This window comes from Schistocerca nitens, chromosome 10 (genome assembly GCF_023898315.1).
Source record: "Schistocerca nitens isolate TAMUIC-IGC-003100 chromosome 10, iqSchNite1.1, whole genome shotgun sequence".
NCBI lineage: Eukaryota > Metazoa > Arthropoda > Insecta > Orthoptera > Acrididae > Schistocerca > Schistocerca nitens.
In genome coordinates this window covers 220,795,316-220,803,070 of record NC_064623.1, presented here as the reverse complement: position 1 = coordinate 220,803,070, position 7,755 = coordinate 220,795,316, and the positions used below count along the sequence as shown (strand labels likewise).

Sequence of the window (7,755 nt, the reverse complement as noted above, 5' to 3'; positions counted from 1 at the left end):
AAGTTAGAAACTGTGTCTCCAAGTAGAGTGACTCACAGCGCGCATATCATCCAGACTGTAGTCATCCAGTATTTGAGGATGAAAGCACTTAGCGACTTCCAACAAACTTTACACAAAATTTCAAATATTTTCGAAACTACATCTCGCTGAGTTCCCTGGGCCCCCCTTTCCAGAAAATAAGGAAAAAACTTTATCGCTTACTACATTTTCGCTCTTCGTCCAGTACAACTTCGGGATCAGGCACGACATTTCAATTTGTTTTTTGTTTACTGCTAACTCTATGCAGAAGACATTTTGCACATAGTATCTACATATACCACTGAGTGCACCTGAAAAATTATATCATAATACGACACATAATTCAGGAAACGCGGGTTCATAAAATGTGTGGAAAAGTGACTTTTCTTAGAGAGGAGCGAAAATGTTCGATTCGGCGAGGGTTGTTGTTACTGATGTTTAAATAAAAGGCTAAATCATTCAGTATTATTCAGGGAGTTGAAGAGTTTCTAACTTACACTCTTATTCCGACTTATTCCTGATTCCACCTCGATCAGTCAAATTTTCGCTAAAGTGAATCTATTATTTCAGCTTTCTGTTAGGTCGCTTGGAATTCGAATTGTCGAGAGTCAGCTGTATGTAGGGCTGGCAACTTCTACAACAGCGTGGATACGGAACACCCGTGGAGGTATAATAGTGGGGGCTGTCTCGATATCACAAACTTGAAGACGACATCCGCGATGTCGCTTGCCGCAAACATTAGTTTCTGGTGGAAATGCTTTGATCAAAAAATGCTAGATTCCGTCATTTACAGGTGTACAAGTCATTCTGATTATAGTCTAAAGTGTAAAACAATCATATTTCATTCCTGAGTGGACTTGTTCAAGCGATATTTTCTTTCACATAAATGAATTTGTTTGTGCTGGGTACTTTTATTGTAGTGGTTTTATTTCTGTCATCAAACTTTAGATTTCCTATGAGACCAACTCTAAAATGTTTCTAGGTGAACGCTGTGAGAAGGGTGGACTGAAAACTGACGAGACATAGCAGATTATTTTCTCAGCGTTTTCGGGAAAAGGACATGGGCCGAACGTCTGTTTTGCCATCTCGTATTGAGGAAAATGCTGGATTCCGAAAGCAGTCTTTTAATTTCATATACTTCTCTTCTTGGTTATTTGAAATGTGTAACAAAAAGAAAGTCACATTAACGAGGCTAAATGCATCGTATTACTGGATAAAATATGCGCGTAAGACAAGAAAAACGTATGAAAATGCCTTCCTAACTCTATGACATTCACGAAAACACTGCAAAATTTGGTATTTAAGACAAATGTTGCGTGCACACAGCACAAATTAAGACCAAGATGCTAATGTTTTGGGGTATCTAGCATGGCGGCGGCGTCGGCTTCTAAAAAACGTACAACGAAAAGTCTGTACCGCCATCTCTCATTGTATCCATGGGGATACCAACGAAAACTCGAAAAGTATTACGGCCGTCAGCTGTTATTTTATTAAGGGAAGGACACGCATCATGCAGTAACCATAAAAGTTTGGTTTAGCGGTGTCGTGTAAAATAGTGTACTAATAACTTTGGATACAAATACTACAGAGATCGTTTAAACACTTGCAAAACATCAAAATGTCAATTATTGGAACATCGTTAATTATTAACATACATCAATGTATGGAACATTGTTAATTATTAACATACATCATTCTACCATGAGGCTAATTTAGCGAACAGTTTGTCATTCTTAAAAATGTAAAACATTTTCAGTAAATGTAACTATTAGGTACAACTTACACATTTCACCTTTAATGAACTGTTATTGAAGCGTGCGAATAATGCATACGTCTTTTCTCGTATTTCTAGATGAACAAGTAGTTTTGTAACTCACTCAGAGGGTGAATGAGACATTTTCAGTAAAATGGTAAACAAACAACTAACGTCGAGTGTTGACGACTGACATCTACTGCCGGCCGCGGTGGTCTAGCGGTTCTAGGCGCTCAGAGCCATCTGAACCATTTGATTTGACTTCTACTGCTTGTGTGTAGTTGCCATTGAGCAGGAGCTGCAGTAAGCTTCGTTTGAATAAAACAGAGTTCATTGTCGTTGCAACCTTTCAAATTTGAAACTATTTTTCAAAAAATGTTCAGATGAGTGTGAAATCTTATGGGACTTAACTGCTAAGGTCATCAGTCCCTAAGCTTACACACTACTTAACCTGAATTATCGTAAGGACAAACACACACACACCCATGCCCGAGGGAGGACTCGAACCTCCACCGGGACCAGCCGCACAGTCCATGACTGAGCGCCTTAGAAACTATTTTCCAGTAACACAGACTGTAATAAGTAAGTTACTTTGGCAACTCACTTATGCCACTCTCTGAATAAGGCAAATTCAAACTTAGATGTATTGTCTATTACTGGAGAAGTAATGTGATGTGCCGTAAAATCATTTCGATAAACGTGTTATAGAACAAATTAGTACTTCAGAATATTAATCGGCGATATATAGTACTAACACTAGCGTAATTTCCACGAATGAGTTAGTGAAGTAAATTAATTGACGGAAAATGTTAAACACGGGATTTTAGCGACAGTACATGGGTGATGTGGGATCAATTATTGAACTTATTCAAGTGTGGGACATCCTTGACTATGTCGGGCGGATGCAACACTTGAGCCGTCCTCGCAAGGAGCGTCTTTCTCGACGCGGACCACACCAGATCCGGTATCGGCCGTTGCTGCTGCGCGCCCTGCGACGCCCTGCCTCCATGCCAAGCAACCTCACGTGCTCCTCAACGTCATTGGCGACCTCAGCGTTCTCCAGTGGCAGTTCTCGGCTGCATCTGGAGCGTGCATAACACAGTTGACTTACGGAAATGGAAGCGGGATGGTTTAAACAGCGAACTACTGGTACAGGAACACTACATAATGCTGTACAATAATCTGAGGTAAATACTAGGAAACGGTATTCGTTAACTCAACTCAATCATCGCTCCATTTTCGGTTTTAAATTGAATATAGTTAGAGTAAAGCGTCCAATGTCAGTTTGCATATGGATAATATCCGTATTATCGATATTCCATTGACTACCATCACTCTGAAGTAACATCACATATTTCATCACATCGACTACAGGGTCTAGATCCGTTTCGTAAATTGGAATGGAAGAAGAAATTTTTTCGAAGCTGTTCACCGTCACTGAAAATTATACACTCCTGGAAATTGAAATAAGAACACCGTGAATTCATTGTCCCAGGAAGGGGAAACTTTATTGACACATTCCTGGGGTCAGATACATCACATGATCACACTGACAGAACCACAGGCACATAGACACAGGCAACAGAGCATGCACAATGTCGGCACTAGTACAGTGTATATCCACCTTTCGCAGCAATGCAGGCTGCTATTCTCCCATGGAGACGATCGTAGAGATGCTGGATGTAGTCCTGTGGAACGGCTTGCCATGCCATTTCCACCTGGCGCCTCATTTGGACCAGCGTTCGTGCTGGACGTGCAGACCGCGTGAGACGACGCTTCATCCAGTCCCAAACATGCTCAATGGGGGACAGATCCGGAGATCTTGCTGGCCAGGGTAGTTGACTTACACCTTCTAGAGCACGTTGGGTGGCACGGGATACATGCGGACGTGCATTGTCCTGTTGGAACAGCAAGTTCCCTTGCCGGTCTAGGAATGGTAGAACGATGGGTTCGATGACGGTTTGGATGTACCGTGCACTATTCAGTGTCCCCTCGACGATCACCAGTGGTGTACGGCCAGTGTAGGAGATCGCTCCCCACACCATGATACCGGGTGTTGGCCCTGTGTGCCTCGGTCGTATGCAGTCCTGATTGTGGCGCTCACCTGCACGGCGCCAAACACGCATACGACCATCATTGGCACCAAGTCAGAAGCGAAACTCATCGCTGAAGACGACACGTCTCCATTCGTCCCTCCATTCACGCCTGTCGCGACACCACTGGAGGCGGGCTGCACGATGTTGGGGCGTGAGCGGAAGACGGCCTAACGGTGTGCGGGACCGTAGCCCAGCTTCATGGAGACGGTTGCGAATGGTCCTCGCCGATACCCCAGGAGCAACAGTGTCCCTAATTTGCTGGGAAGTGGCGGTGCGGTCCCCTACGGCACTGCGTAGGATCCTACGGTCTTGGCGTGCATCCGTGCGTCGCTGCGGTCCGGTCCCAGGTCGACGGGCACGTGCACCTTCCGCCGACCACTGGCGACAACATCGATGTACTGTGGAGACCTCACGCCCCACGTGTTGAGCAATTCGGCGGTACGTCCACCCGGCCTCCCGCACGCCCACTATACGCCCTCGCTCAAAGTCCGTCAACTGCACATACGGTTCACGTCCACGCTGTCGCGGCATGCTACCAGTGTTAAAGACTGCGATGGAGCTCCGTATGCCACGGCAAACTGGCTGACACTGACGGCGGCGGTGCACAAATGCTGCGCAGCTAGCGCCATTCGACGGCCAACACCGCGGTTCCTGGTGTGTCCGCTGTGCCGTGCGTGTGATCATTGCTTGTACAGCCCTCTCGCAGTGTCCGGAGCAAGTATGGTGGGTCTGACACACCGGTGTCAATGTGTTCTTTTTTCCATTTCCAGGAGTGTATTTACGGGTGATATACAAAGACAGCACATAAAACCAAGAGATAACTATACAGATTTTACAGAATGTTTGACAATAGCAAAAACTTCCAGTGTGCAATTTGCATTAATTTTTGGACATATGCTGACAGTCACATTAAGAATTCTGGACACACGGTTCCAGTTTGGAATTTGCAACGAGAATTGCAGCAAACACTTTATTTATAATAAATAATATCGACTTTTGCAGATAATAACCGACTAAATTAATAAGAGATCTTTCAGAAAACAGAAAGTAAAAAAAAAAAAAAATTTAAAGAATGTAGACAGAAGCCTACAACTTTTCTCCTCACAGCTAAGGACGCTATCGACTGTACGATGGCTTCGACATCGCAGCCAGGCCTCAGTACATGATATACACTGTCTAAAGACAGTATCTAAAAATGCCGTTATTTAATATTTAATATGCAAATTGTACCGAAAAGATGCGTTTTTTGATAGGCCATCATAGTGTCGTAGCACTGAAACGGTATTTTTTCATAACACGCAAATTATAGGGGAGACTGGCGCACTTTGTCCATAGGGGCAGGATGGCCCAGTCGAGTTAGTTCATACAATAGACGCTAGATCGTGCTAGGAACCCAGATCTGGGCTAGGAATCAATCAGGAGGTTGGTAACACTGTCTCCCCCTCTCTAGAGGAGCGATATGGCCGGCTGACCAGTTTTGGACAAGTGGTAGCGATTCAGTTTTACTGCGTGTTTCGGTAAAATTCTACTTGCCGCTTAAATGTGTGATATTTAACTTTTGCTTACTTCAGGCGCAAAATGTGAGTAGTATAATTAAAGGTCATAGTTTAAGTATTATTTCTATATGGCGTACGATCTAAATTGCTTCAGTGGGTTTTGTAACGAATATAATTTATTGTAAGCATGGCGACGGGGCAGTTTGGCGCAGAGATGACGTGTCACAATGACTGTCCTGGCCAACATGCCCCGTTCTGTGTGTGTGTTTTTTAAACTCGATGAAAGGTTTGTTATTTTTAATGACAATAATATTTATAATTCGTCGAGTTTATTAAATTAATAACATAATTTTCGAAGTTAAACATGTTTTGATACGTTCCAGAGGCGAAAATTTAGTCATATTCACGAGATAAAGAGCGTTTTATTAGAAAATACCGACCTGTAAATTTTGTTATAGTCTTAAATATGGTTGATGTCCTTGTTTTTGGAACATCTGCGTCACGGCCTTGGTTTAAACCTCTCTTTTATTTGTTGGAACATAAAAATGGTCCGAAATTATAAAAGAAAAAGTGACAGAAGAATGATTTCTGGAGAGACGGCGCTAAAAGCAGTTTTAGACGCAAAAGAAAAGGAAAGATCTGTGATGGCTGTTGGCGAGAAATCTGAGATTCCAAGAAAAACTTTGGGGACGTACTGTATTAAGTACAAGCAGGTAGACCTCATGTCGGCCTACACAGCCAACTCAAACTCAGGAAACTGAACCACAGGCCACGCCACTGGACCAAAACCCTCAGCCTTGAGGAGTCCTACAAATCTTAATGACGAAAAGAAGCCTTGGGATAAATGTGGCTACGATATAAGATTTCAGGTATGAAATATTGTTAACTATTTTTATTTGTAAAGCTGTTTTTCAATTTCTAATGTTTTTTCTCTATCGCTGCCATTATCATCGTCTCTATGTCTATGTCGTATTGTGCACCACTGTAGTGATGCATCTCTCTCGCTCTCTCTCTCTCTCTCTCTCTCTCTCTCTCTCACGTGCCTCTATGTGTAACTTAACTAGAGTTGTTTATTTTCAGATATTTAATTCCGAACAGAAAGATATGCTTGAACAATGTTGATGAAGGCAAGTGACATATATTATGGCCTCTCCCGAAAAAATTCAGGCGGTTTGCGTATAGATATGCTATTGCCTGTAACAATAAAACACCCCGAACATGGACCTGGAGCGAAATGGCGGGAAGCGATTGGATCACAGGATTCTTGAAGAGGCATCCTCATCTCTCCATCCGCATTCCTGAAGGAACTAGTTTGGCGCAGTGCACCAGTTTCAACATGGATAATGTAGAACTGTTTTTTTTTCTTAATAATCTCGACATCGCTTTAAAAAGATGAAAAGTGACCCCTGCGGACATCTGGAACATTGACGAAACTGAAGTAACTACCGTCCAGCGTCCAGATCTTGTAGTCACTCGAACAGGTTTTCGCCAAATAGGGCGAGTGACATCGGCTGCGGCTGAGAGAGGCTCACTTGTTACGATCGCTTTTGCAGTTAATGCGTTGGGTAATAGTGTGCCTTCATTCTTTATCTTCCCGAGCATCAACTTCAAGCCGCATTTTACCCGTGACGGCCCGATTGGGTGTGATGGAGCAGCTCATCTCTCGGGATGGATAAGAGAGACAAACTTTGCAAAATATGTGAAACATTTTGTCCTACGCGATCGCTGCTCAAAGGAACGCTCTTCCTTCGTTCTGACTAATAACCACAGTTCATATCTGGCCCTGAAGTTGCTGATTATTGTAAAGATATTGGCATCACTTTTGTATCTTTTCCGGCGCATTGTAGCCATAAGCTACAGCCTTTAGACAGAAATGTTTACGGACCTTTTAAAAAAGTTCGTGAACTCAGCATGTGACGCATGCATTACCAATAATAAATGGCCTATGATATTTACGGCCAACGGTCTTGCCGCAGTGGTAACACCGGTTCCCGTCAGATCACCGAAGTTAAGCGCTGTCGGGCTGGGCTAGCACTCGGATGGGTGACCATCCGGTCTGCCCACCGCTGTTGGCAAGCGGGGTGCACTCAGCCCTCGTGAGGCAAACTGAGGAGCTGCTTGATTGAGAAGTAGCGGCTCCAGTCTTGGAAACTGACATACTGCCGGCAGAGCGGTGTGCTGACCACGTGCCACTCCATATCCGCATCCAATGACGCCTGTTGCCCGAGGATGACATGGCGGCCGGTCGGTACCGTTGGGCCTTCATGGCCTGTTCGGGAGGAGAGTTATGATATTTACGACATCCCGTCTATAGTGCGAATAGCACTTACAAATGCTGCAACTCCCAAGAGCGTAACCAGTGGATTCAAGCGCACTGGGATCAATTCCTTTA

General features: G+C 43.9%; 1 pseudogene; it reads left to right on the top strand.

Annotated features, from left to right (window-relative positions):
* The first annotated feature begins 7,320 nt into the window (after positions 1-7,320).
* LOC126210918 (5S ribosomal RNA) lies at positions 7,321-7,438 on the top strand (annotated as a pseudogene).
* Positions 7,439-7,755: the final 317 nt, after the last annotated feature.